General features: G+C 35.2%; 1 long non-coding RNA gene across 1 annotated transcript; it reads left to right on the top strand.

Annotated features, from left to right (window-relative positions):
- Positions 1–3,058: 3,058 nt before the first annotated feature.
- Positions 3,059–13,722, top strand: LOC117314699. The gene is made up of 3 exons (XR_004529571.1): positions 3,059–3,301; positions 7,888–8,023; positions 13,490–13,722. It is a non-coding gene; the product is annotated as an uncharacterized LOC117314699 (long non-coding RNA).

The following is a 13,722-nucleotide window of genomic DNA, read 5'->3' as shown; positions in this document are numbered from 1 at the left end:
AGACTGTCAACATCAACATACTAACATAGACTGTCAACATCAACATACTAACATAGACTGTCAACATCAACATACTAACATAGACTGTCAACATCAACATACTGACATAGACTGTCAACATCAACATACTAACATACACTGTCAACATCAACATACTGACATAGACTGTCAACATCAACATACTAACATAGACTGTCAACATCAACATACTAACATAGACTGTCAACATCAACATACTAACATAGACTGTCAACATCAACATACTGACATAGACTGTCAACATCAACATACTAACATACACTGTCAACATCAACATACTGACATAGACTGTCAACATCAACATACTAACATAGACTGTCAACATCAACATATTAACATAGACTGTCAACATTAACATACTAACAAAGACTGTCAACATCAACATACTGACATCGACTGTCAACATCAACATAATAACATACACTGTCAACATCAACATACTAATACAGACTGTCAACATCAACATACTAACATACACTGTCAACATCAACATACTAACATAGACTGTCAACACCAACATACTGACATACACTGTCAACATCAAAATACTAACATACACTGTCAACATTAACATACAACATAGACTGTCAACATCAACATACTAACATAGACTGTCAACATCAACATACTAACATCGACTGTCAACATCAACATACTAACATAGACTGTCAACATCAACATACTGACATACACTGTCAACATCAACATACTAACATACACTGTCAACATACTAACATAGACTGTCAACATCAACATACTAACATAGACTGTCAACATCAACATACTAACATCGACTGTCAACATCAACATAGACTGTCAACATCAACATACTAACATAGACTGTCAACATCAACATACTAACATAGACTGTCAACATCAACATAATAACATACACTATCAACATCAACATACTGACATACACTGTCAACATCAACATACTAACATCACTGTCAACATCAACATACTAACATAGACTGTCAACATCAACATACTAACATCACTGTCAACATCAACATACTAACATAGACTGTCAACATTAACATACAACATAGACTGTCAACATCAACATACTAACATAGACTGTCAACATCAACATACTAACATAGACTGTCAACATTAACATACTAACATAGACTGTCAACATCCACATACTGACATAGACTGTCAACATCAACATAATAACATACACTGTCAACATCAACATACTAACATACACTGTCAACATCAACATACTAACATAGACTGTCAACATCAACATACTAACATAGACTGTCAACACCAACATAGACTGTCAACATCAACATAGACTGTCAACATCAACTTACTGACATACACTGTCAACATCAACATACTAACATATACTGTCAACATTAACATACTAACATAGACTGTCAACATCAACATACTAACATACACTGTCAACATCAACATACTAACATACATTGTCAACATCAACATACTAATACAGACTGTCAACATCAACATACTAACATCGACTGTCAACATCAACATACTAACATCGACTATCAACATCAACATACTAAAATACACTGTCAACATCAACATACTAACATGTTGTCAATATAATATCATAAATTATTACGTTAATATAAAATCATAGATTAACGTCATTTTAGCATAATTTGTCAACATAACAACATAAACTATTAACATAAATCATAGATTTCACAGTTTATGATATGTCTTTCACATAATGTTGTACATTTGAATGATATTCTCAGAACATAAGTCAATAAAAACCATAACAAGTTTTAATACAAGATTAGCGGAGAAACTCTTATACTTTGAATTTAGGTCAGATATCATTAATACACAGTGCTATTTTTATCACGATAAATTGTAATCAGAGCATGAATGACTTTAAACTTTGCCCAAGTCAGCGGTGATTTACCCGAAGGGATGGGGCTGGGGTATTTAAAAGAAATATGTCGTTTAAAAGGAAAACTATAGGCTTGAGGAACGTATTTAAACCAGGAAACATCTGTAGATGAACCAACACTTTTGAAAATTGATCATTGCAAGTTATCCAGACGACGGAATTGGCGAGGATCCGACAGGTATCAATCGGGGTCAATCAAATGTTTACATTGATCATCACAACCACAAAAATGCCAGACAAGTTAGGAACGTTTATAATCCCGACAATTATTTAAATGCACCAAGAAAGGAGTGCATCTGAGTTATAAAACGTACACAATATAACACAACATAATCTTGGATGCTTGCAATTCCAGAAATATTTGCATATTTTTTGGGATCGCTAGCTTTTTTTCTTTGACACATATTTTTAGCCACCCAGGAATGCGCGTGTCACAAATTTTCCTCCTTATCGTTAATTTGGCTCTAGTTACAGTATGAATTTGGTCACGTGGTACGTTGTGCTAGTATCCTAAAAATGTCCCCTTTCCTTCTGGTAGGCTGGGGTAAGGTTTGTTTAGGTACATTTAAATGGTGTTATTCAAACTTTATCGAAAAATTAGTAAAAACACCTTTTCCTCGTCATTAAAAAAATTACATTTTCATATGACGATCCCTCAAAAAAACCTGTCACTCAAATCTTGGAAAAATATTTAGATTTAGGAGAGCTATCACAGAGCTATGATAGGAGTGAAATAATATGTTAAGCTGACAATGCTTTTTCATTCACGAAGGTCCGATACTCGATGTAAGGTATCTACACGGGATTTTAGTATATAAACAGTTTATATACATCACATGACGGTCATCTCCGACATCTAACTATGTGAGAGTTGACTTGCGCAGAAGAGGATAAATTATACCGTCACACACACGCCTCAGGGGGATACCGTCCGAAACACCTGTACACGTACAGGTAGATTAATTACTTATTTTAATTAACTTTGGAACTTGGAATTCAAATTATAGCAAGTTTTCAATGGAAATATTCAAAATTTGTTTAAAGAAATGCAAAAGATGGACTTTTCTTGTCGAAATAAGGTGAAAGTTTCACACCGGTAGAAAGAAATTTGATCGCAGTACGGTGTTTAGTGTAGAAATTTATAAATATATCTACCGAGTCATCTGAAGTGTTGTTCACATACTGGCCCAGGACACCACAGCGACAACATCTGTTGGTACTCCGGAAAACAGAGGGAGATACAGACAGGGTAACTAACCCCCGGGGACGGACGACGTCATTCCCTCCCCGGGGGCCGGGATGAGATACATCTACACAGAGAGGGGATTGGATGTCACAGAAATTACAGTTTAAGTAAACCAGGTGAGTGGACAATACCTGTTTACAATTTTAGTGTTGTAAACAAATTTCATACATAGTGTTGCGGATCGACGGTTTAAAACGTTAAGCTGCGGTGGAAAATTGGCTAACATCTAAATGTATTCACAGTTTTCTCAAATGTGAAATTTACGATCCATCGCTCTTTCAATCTTTTCTTTGTTATGTATTCGAAATGATTTATTGTGAAAATTTGTCAATACTGATTGAATTTACAAAAAAAAAAAAATGTGCAAAACTCTTTACATTTTTTTCTTTCTATTCTTTAAACAGGATACACTATTTTACGTTCAATCTGAATTTCCACAAATTTACCTTTAAAAGTTTCGTTCAAAGTGAAGAGCTTGGACAGTATTTGAAGGCCGAAGCCGTTGAATGATTTAATTATAACCATTATTTTCAACAAACTGACTAAATTTGTTGGGGGCTATTAGAGGTGGGGGAGGGGGGGCTGAAAGAAAACAAAACTTCATTCCTGAATCCTTAATTAATATATACGTTGACTAATAATTTTATATATTGTATTATGCTATGATAAGTATATACTAAAAATGTACCTCAAAGAGCTGAGAAGTGACATTTTTGACAAATATGCCCAATGAGATCATACTGATGACCGATGCACAAACAATTCCAACAGGATACGACCAATCACAGATCGCGTTACATCCATTGAATCGATCCCGTGTAAGGCGAGTTCGATTATGACGCACCCAATGTTGATTCACGACGTTCGCATCCTAATTTAACAGTTTTTTCTCCACGTAATGTTGTACTGATGTATACTTATATTGATACTAAACGAGCCTGTGTGTAAACAAGGATTTCACGAAAGGGAGACACCCCTATGTAATCTTCAAATATCTCAAACTTTGGTTGACTGGTGCTGATAATGTTATCCATCTAAAGCTTACACTGTCAAAAAGACCACCCTCGTTGATTCCATGAATTAAGTGGTCTCTTTGTGCAAGGTGGTCTTTAAATACAGGTTTAGTTACCATAGTATCGCTATAACGATCACTTATTAAAGTGGGCTCCCGACACAGGTAGTATCTCGATGCATGACGGATTGGTTTTATAAATTAAAAACTTAACTATTTTGACTAATACAACTTTAGCTATTAATAATAATTATTCTAAGTACCCATGTCAATTAGTAATTTATTTCAGTTTCTTATTTATCTATTTATTTTTATGAATCAACGCGAAAGAATAGGTTTATCGTCTGAAGTATTTACTACGGTAAAATTTTAATTGTCCGCCATTTGAATACATTTCCCAGTTTTCATAATACTACATTTTAAGAGAGGGGCCCTGTTAATATAGCCTGTATTCTCTGAGGGAGTTTTGTAAGCCTTATGTTTATCACACTGTATACGGATGCGTGAGAATTCGACACTCAACTGACAGTAGATCGTCATCCAACCGAGACGGAGTACATTAAACATAGAGCACAGGGCCCAGGTGAAATCGTAAACCATAGCGATTGTTTATATGTTAAAGTATACATCGATCTCATATACTTCGCCAATCTGCGAGCCCCTGTGATAAAACGTTCAATTAAAAGGTTTGTGTTGACAGACGTTTTGGATTAATATATCAAGATGGGGAAATATTGGGCTAAAGAGCAGAGGAGGGGGGAGGGGGGGGGGGGGGGGGGGATGAGGAGGATTTAGGTTAAAGTGGAGAAATATATGAAGAGATGAGGGTAGGGATAAGTGCATCTATGTTTGGTCCAAATATAATTAACTAGTCAGAGTCAGAATGGATGGTATATATGGTTGGGTGGAAAACTGGGGAGGGATGTGAGAGGGCGGGATGTCAGAGCACAGAGCACCACGACGGTGCAATCTTTCTTCTCAAAACATTAATGTCCGCGACGACTCCATGCAGTGAAATTTAACAGTCGAGGGCAAGCATTTAATTTTGTTTTGCTTGTCCTCTTAAACTTCAGGTTACTGATAGAGGGCCCTCGAAAAGCCATAACATAATCAATCAGTCGAGATCAATTTTGTCTCAGCATTGTTTAAAATCAAAGACGAGAACTTGATCTTTCAGTGTGTTCATTGAATGTTTAAACATGCAAATGATAACAAGTTTGTAGTCAGTTCAAACGTTAATACTGCAGAGAAGCGTTTTAAGTTTTGTTCAAATACCAGTAGTACGCATACAGATAAAAAATGTTTGAAGTTTAACATAGACGTCATTGTTAAATAAAACATGCTTGGTGGGTGAAAACTTTTCTTGTATAGACATGAAGACGACCATAACTGATGATCCATTATGAACAGATTTTAATCTTTGACATTTGTTTGCAAAGTCACAACCATATATACCAGAAAATTGACCTGGATTTGTTCTGAATCGGGATCATAATGTTTTTGTCCGAATCTACGGTATAGAATCTGTCATTCATTCATTGAAATACATAAATCCGTGACTGGAATAAGAATTTGTTTCTATATAATGCTGCGGCACGTCCAAAATGTCACTCTTACGCGGTTCTGGGTGACCGTTGAACGCTGTTTGCAATTTATGGAAAATATGTACGTGTATTTAGGCCCCTGTTCTAAAAGTTGGATGAACTATTTTTAACAAATAAGAATAGATGAATGAGTTTAATAATCAAAGCGTTGTGAGTCAATCTAAACACGATTGCTGTGCATAGATTTACCTTGCGAATTAAAATTAAAAATAATTTTAGTTGAATATATGAATATATATAGTTTAAATATGAATGAAAATAGATGAATAACTAATCACATCACACTTATATATTTCATTGAATTAATTCATACATATAATTATTTAAAATTAATTAATTAAAATTGAATAGACAAACAGGTATACATCATTCGTGTATGAATTGGTGTGGAAAATGAAAAACCGTAATGAAGTTGCTTCAACATAGCACAGGGATAGGAGAACCAGTTATATGTGAATTTATAGCAGAATCTTATTATAACTTTTCGCCTCCAATATACTCAGTCATCGATTCGCAAGTCCCTGTGTCACGTGATCGGTAGATACCGTGGGTGTCTATATCTTGTGATATACACGGTTCCCCTGGTTGACCTTTGTTGACCCCTGGCTAGCGGTCCTTACCTTTCCTTATAAATGTGTTACATACGAGATGAAGTAATTTATTACATGCCATCGAGGAATGTTGACATTCTACAAGACGTATGTATATGTTCATGGACAAAATCTCCGTAAGATATGCGTACTGTCAAGTTAAGGTACGTTTATTTACAAATAGTCAGAAATGTGAAATGTATTCATATATATATATATATATATATGTATATGCAAATATGAGCGATATATATATATCTAGCTGGTCTATTATAAAACAAATTGTGTAAAGGTAATGAGTTCGCAAAATTCTTTATTTTAAAACGTTTCCTTAAATTAACTTTCAGTTTGTAACTTTCATGCATCTAACAATTGGTTCAAATACTTCTTTGTTGAAAATAACTACATACTTATTTCTAAATATAATTTAAGATATCCACAAGGTCGTAACTATGTTAACAACATAGGGGGAAAACGTTGTCAAGGTATCGGTGTAGTCAACGTAACGACATCCGGGTACGTCGTTGTCATGGTAACAGTGTAGTAAACGTAACGACATCCGGGTACGTCGTAGTCAAGATATCGATTGCGTCGTATCAATGGTAACGTAATCCGGGGACATAGAAATCATGCTACTGCGTACGACGTCTTCAATTTTGTGACATCAGCCTACATTTGTTTGTTGAAACCAAGGTACTGACATCCGGGTACGTCGTTGTCAAGGAAACGATAACTGAATGCGTCGTAGTTAAGTAGTGAATCCGGTTATTATTACAGTACTGTGTAACAATTTTATATACGAATAGCCTTGTACTTGAATACACAGGTAACTCTGTGTAAACAATTGATGCAGGAATAATTCCGTTATCACATACACATTCTTTTACTTCAGAAACAATGGCAATATAAAGCTAATCCGACCTACGTAATCAGCCTGACAGTACATGTCAGAGATAAGCAGCGAAAGTGATACAAGTCTTTTAAGTCTTCCAGACACAAAAAGCATTGTCAACTTGACGGGAAATTAAGTCGGAAATATAATTCTAAATCTTTATAAAACTAAAGATATTATATCGATCTGAGGTTGGTGGGTTTGAATTTAAGATTATAAATGTTTTGAGTTATCATAAATTTTGTATATTTAATAAAATGTCTCAGATGTTTATTAGTGTATTGAGTTGACAATACATTTAGCGATGTCGTGTCCGTATCATCTCATCCGCCATGTTTGTTTGGCCGAGTCAACATGAGTCTCAGGCCTATCTCTTGTCGAGAGGTTGTAACTCTCGTAAAAACAACACTACAGACTCTCGTCTATATAGAATGTATTCGCTAGTTTTTGTTTTATTGCACTCGAGGTCAAATTTTTATCTCTCTCTCTCCGAGCCCATGGAAATTAAATACACGTACTACCATCCCCGCAGGGTCATAACATTTCTACCTTCACAAAGAAGAAGAACTTTTTTGTGCGGATGATTTTTTTTTTTATCTTATAGAGCTGTTGGGGAAGTCACTTGTAGAAGTTATGGCTGGGATTTTGAGTATAATTAATCACATCCAGAATTCACCACCACAAAACATGAACTGTGGAAGTGCACATAAAGTTAAGACTGTATGACTATTTGTATTGAGGTAAGTTCAAACGCTAAAACATTTTTATATGCAAGTACGTGTAAATTGTAATTAAAACAAAATCATCCCCATCTGATTACACTGAGAAATAATATTTTACTATCTGTGTATACAGGCCATCGTCATTGGGCTTCAATGGGAATTTAATGCATATTTAATTTAGTAACCTATGCGTCAATTTTTCTGCATACGACTCCGCAATGAGGAATATATCTTTATGCTTGAATCTTTTACAGTGTACACATAGTTTATGGCAAATGTACTTTATGGTGAATATGTTAATTTATCACAGGGTTTTGAATTGGATGTCATAAAACAAACAATGCATGAAATGTTTTTTGAAGAAGAATTACATTGAGGTGTCTTGTCGGATATATTGGTCAATTACACAGCCATAATGTTAAAAATGAAAAACAGATTGCGTATTTCAGTGATCACAAACCGATATACGACTTTAATTTTATTCATAGGTTTTTATATTTAAGTCTACTAGACACACTACTTGTTTAGATGGTATTTGAAGCATATTTTCCAACAAAGCTAGCAGTGTTATTTTACTCGTGTTGACAAAAGGATGTCGAGAGAAGATCGCCCGGAGTTAATACGAATGCCTAGTATATTAGATTTTATCTCTTTCCGTTCTTAAGTGGTGCCCATCGGAGCGTTACTTTTTCCTTTTTCGCATTCTTCAAATTCCTGTGCCGATTTCACCTGAGGGGCCCCAGATAGAACCCGTGTGCTTAAATACTTACTTATGGAGTTAACAAAGGCGCCACGAGTCGAGTTACTCTCTACCTCAGATCTGTTACCCGAAACCTTTGACGTTGGGCAAGGTCTCATTTTACAAGGACTTTGAACGCTTCTGTCATTGGAACAACACCAACAAACTATATATCTAGCTATCACCTTGACAACGGACTACGTGTTTTCATATATTTGTCCTTTTGTCCTTCTAACTATGTCTTTTTTTCTCAACTATAATCAGAAATTTTGTTTTGGAATTCAAGAAAGATATTTCTTACTTTGATGCATAGTTTTTTTTTTCTCTGTTTCACCTTAAGATATGTTAAGCCAGCGTTTATTGGATATATTTTACGAAACTACACAAAAGCAAGGGGAGATAATGTTAAAGGGACACCACTAGACACACAAAACGACACCGCTTAACAACAAGGAAGATATTATGAAAGGGAGGTAACTCAGAAAGTCTGATAATGATGGGATATATTTTTTATTTCGTTAGCATTCAAACCAAGAACAGGTACATTTCGAGGATAATAGGAATAAATAAAATATTTCTTAATTAAATAAAATCTAAATAAAATAGAAAATCTTGTTGGTATTGATACTAAACCAGAATAATCGTGTAATTCAGGGATAACTCTGGAGGGGGCCATTGGGCCATTTGCCCCATATTTTCCAAAATAGCCCACCAAAACTCACAAATTTCTTCAATTTTTCAATGTTTTGGCCCATACGATTTCTGAATTCTTATCAAAATGGCCCATGGTTTTGGGGTCCGGGATGAACCCTGTAATTAATGTGACCTGAATTCCCGAGACAACGAATATACGCCTCCACTCATTAATGCATGGAATACGTCGTTATACTACACACTACCACATTCAGATTTGAAGGTCTGAGAATGGTCACCTGGTGACATGATTTATCATTCATAATCGCATATATTTATTCCTGTTAAATCGGGAGAGACGGGCGACATATTTCACTTTGTCACGTGACATCCACTGTTCAGTCGTGTCATATTTAGAAGGACACTAATTATGGACCTCTCAGACTTTCATGGCATTCTAATATATCCCTCAATGAATAAATATGTTGACGACATTTTTTACCACTGATAAACACCTTGGTTTGTTGTATTTATTCTTCAAAACGTGACAAGTATTTCCCCCGGGTTTAAACCCCGGCTGTTGTTAGCTTTCGATTATTTTACAACAACATTTCATATCATTTTTCTTGCATCTGTTTTTTTTAAGTGAATTGAATTTCTCAGACAGACAGGACCTAAAATAATTTAATTTTAATTGATACATTGTACGATAATGGTAAATCTGATGTGAATGTCTTAACGTCATCACAATGTATACATCTCATTTGCGAATATGCAACTATGTCAAATAATATATATAAATGTTTACCTACATCATCTGTAGCAGAGTGTTCATTATCTAATACTCTGAACTAATATCGTAGGGACAGCTGTTTCTGTCACATGTTTGCATCCTCGTGTCATCTTAAAAAAAATTCCTTAAAACGGATAAAATATCATTTGGAGTAAACTGCATTTAATTTAAGCTAACATAGATATATGTATAAATGTATATATAATTGACATACTAAACGTCTCGGCAACACATGACGTTACATCAATAGTTTTGGGGTTTTTTTGTGACGTCACACTAGCGAAAGGATATCAGAGAATAGTAAAATTATTGACATAAATTTACAGTTTCCACTATTAGAGGCCCACAGCAGGAACGATATCTAGGAGTAGATTTTGTTGGTTTAAAGACATTCCTATTTGGGTCTTTCAGATATCAAATAATTTATGCTGAGTTCGTGTTTTCACAATTCCGATTGATATTTTTCATTAATACCAGTAGTTGCAACCACTTCGCCAAATTGAAAATCTCGGTTCATAAAAAAACCCATCACTTCCTCGCTTATATTTCATTGATACATATCATATTTGACTGATTCAATTAAATTGACCAGAATGTGTTGTACATGCGATGCTATTGTAGCTGTGTCTGTCTATTTTAGTTCCGTCCGTCTAATTGACGCGTTTGGACGATTTATGGGGTTGCTTTGTTCGCCCGTCGACAATTTTACCAATACGCTTATTTTCTTACAACTTATGTTGCCAATTTGAAACATTAAACCATGTGTTAAAAAGATGAGTATCTTCTTCAAAAGGTTACACCATTACAAAGGATGAATTTAACCGTTAAAAAATAATACCTGTCGAAAGTTGATGGTCTGAGATCGTTTGAAAATGAAATGATCAATTGTGTGGTTCCGTAAACTAAGCATTTTAGTATGTTATCAGTGCGATTTTTCTTTGGAAATCTTGATAAATTTGTTTTTTAATATATTGACTTTACCACGCCCTCTGACATTCGACCTCTTGCATGTATGATTAAATAGATTTTTTTCTTTTAAACGGCTTTAAACTGGTTGAACTTTTTGTATTCTGAAAACAGTGTTCGTACATATTGATTACTTTGTGAGATGTTAACTTGGAACAACTTTGTTTCTAGTCACCGAACTCTTCATTTAGGCTTGGAAGCCTCAATGAGCCATTTTGGTTATTTAAATTTCCATTCATTCTAACTGATGATTCGCCATAAGTAATATGAACACTCTCAAAGCTGCCTCATTCAATTGCTATATTCGTAACCAAATCTCGTTTTCTAGTCTTCTATGCGTTTGATTTGATTGCCATTGCACTGTCCTTATCTAAAGCGTCACACTGACTCAGACTATTGTCTTTTCTTGAGTCTCAAGATGACGAAATTACACATGTAACAACATTTTAAGTAGATGAGAAAACCCTGTAAAAATTTAGATAAGCACATTCTGTTAAACGTACAATAATTACAAACATCCGAAAGTATATCTTATTGAACAGCTACGAATGCAAAGGATTACTATGGTCGATTGAAGGCATAACACTCTCATCGCAGTTGTCATGGTTACAGCAGCAGAGTGCACAACTGATATATATATCAATGTACAGTGTACATGTATATGAAAACACGTTAATCAACAGGTGCTGTGCATGTGCAATCCAAAACAACCTGTTACGGACTTACAGATACTATAGGGGCTCAGTTACGGGTCGGCCTTGGAGCCCAGCTGTCGCGCAATGCATGAACCATACTTCAGTTTACTCGGTTAAAAAAATGTAATATTTCCCTTTACATTATAATGAGATTATTGTCAATATTTAAAGCCTCAATTTACAATACATACAATCATAGGATATTTAATTTGTTGAAATGATATATAGATCTTGCTAGTTCGATTTGCAAAGGTTCGCGCGGCATGATTTCTTAACAATATATTTTAGCCGAAAAGTTAAAATATTTAAGAACATTTAAGACTGACAAGAAATTCGCTTAATGAAGCAATAAAATCGCGGTCCCAGCAGGAATTATTTTTTGTTTTTTGTTTTTTGTTTTTTTAAGGCATTAAAAAGAGCTTAAAGGGGTACAGAACAACAGGAAAATTTCGAACTTGGGCGGGATTTTTCTTTAACGTTTGTTGTTCAGTAGAGCATATCATAGACTTCAAATCACATCTACACTCACACACGTACTTATTTTTACAATATGCTCAGATTTAATACCCTTTGCACTTTAAGTCGGGAAAGGTCGCATGAACTCTTCAAATATATACAAAGGTGTGTAGTTTTTGTCAATGGCCGCCCAGCCATTTTTATGTCAGGAAAACGTGTTAATGTAGAATTTTATATGAGAGATGGGGCATTACAGTTATTAGTTGTTCCGGTAGCTGACGGGAATTATTTTTATTTTATGTGTCTTGTTCAGACAAAATGTACTTCAAAACATGCTTATAGTTCTTTAAAAACAATCAAACAAACAAAATGACTAGTTATTTTCGTTACCATGGCGATCCCCAATGCTACAAGTTTGTGATACGGGGGTTACTTTTTGTTGACGAGGGGCACTTTGGACAGCCCAGGATTGGGTTTGACATACTGACATGTCATATTGGTGGCCGGAGCCGTCAGTTGACCGCTCCATTGTCAACTGACTCTGTCATGATGAACGCCCGAGAGAGACATAATGCTTGTTTCATGTTGTGAAATCAAAGCTGGCCATTGTTTCTCTCTCGGCTAATTTATTTCCCGCCACGCTGCCCATATATCAAACCCACCACTTACAATATTTACCTAGTTTGGTGTAAGGATGGTAGTGGTAAATTTAAAACAGTGGATGCTTTACTTGTTTTCAGAAATAACTGCACGAAAAGCTACCTATATGCTTTAGAAAAGTTCATTAATTGATAATTCCCTTGTGATGTGTTAGATAGTATTTTTTTCTCTGGAACTGTTGAGCTGCCCAGCGGGGCCTCTGTTAGAGCATGTTTCCTTATAGAAATATTGTAAGAGACACCCCCCACCCCCCTTCCCTCCCTTTTGGAGACAATATATGATAAATATGATGCATGCAACATATCGGCCGATTTCGGCATCTTGAGATATATCTGTACGTTTCGTCACGGTATTTCAAAGATAACAATAGATTTTGCTATCCTTAACTTTCCTTTTATTGGTAGCAACATGTTGGCCCTGCCTTTGTGCACAACTCACCAAAACATATTTAATTAGTTGGTTGTTCTATTAATCCTGAGTAACTTATACAATGTCCATGCTATGAAATTGTTTAATTATTGTTTCCATTGTTGTCTTTGCAGTTTGAACATGCTCTTGTATGCCAGATTGGACTACCTTACCTGTCAACAAAGAAGGGTTGCTGGTCATGCGCGATAGACGACAAGGAATGATCGACCAATCGTATGTACCCCCACGTGCGTTAAACATGCACAGATTATATAAAAACACTGCAGACTTCTTCACATGGAAATATTTAGTTTATGAATCCATACCGTTTGATATCGTTTATCAATTGTTCAGTAGTGGATGTGTA

This window comes from Pecten maximus, chromosome 16 (genome assembly GCF_902652985.1).
Source record: "Pecten maximus chromosome 16, xPecMax1.1, whole genome shotgun sequence".
In the NCBI taxonomy this organism is placed as follows: Eukaryota; Metazoa; Mollusca; class Bivalvia; order Pectinida; family Pectinidae; genus Pecten; species Pecten maximus.
This window is presented reverse-complemented; position numbering and strand designations above follow the sequence as displayed.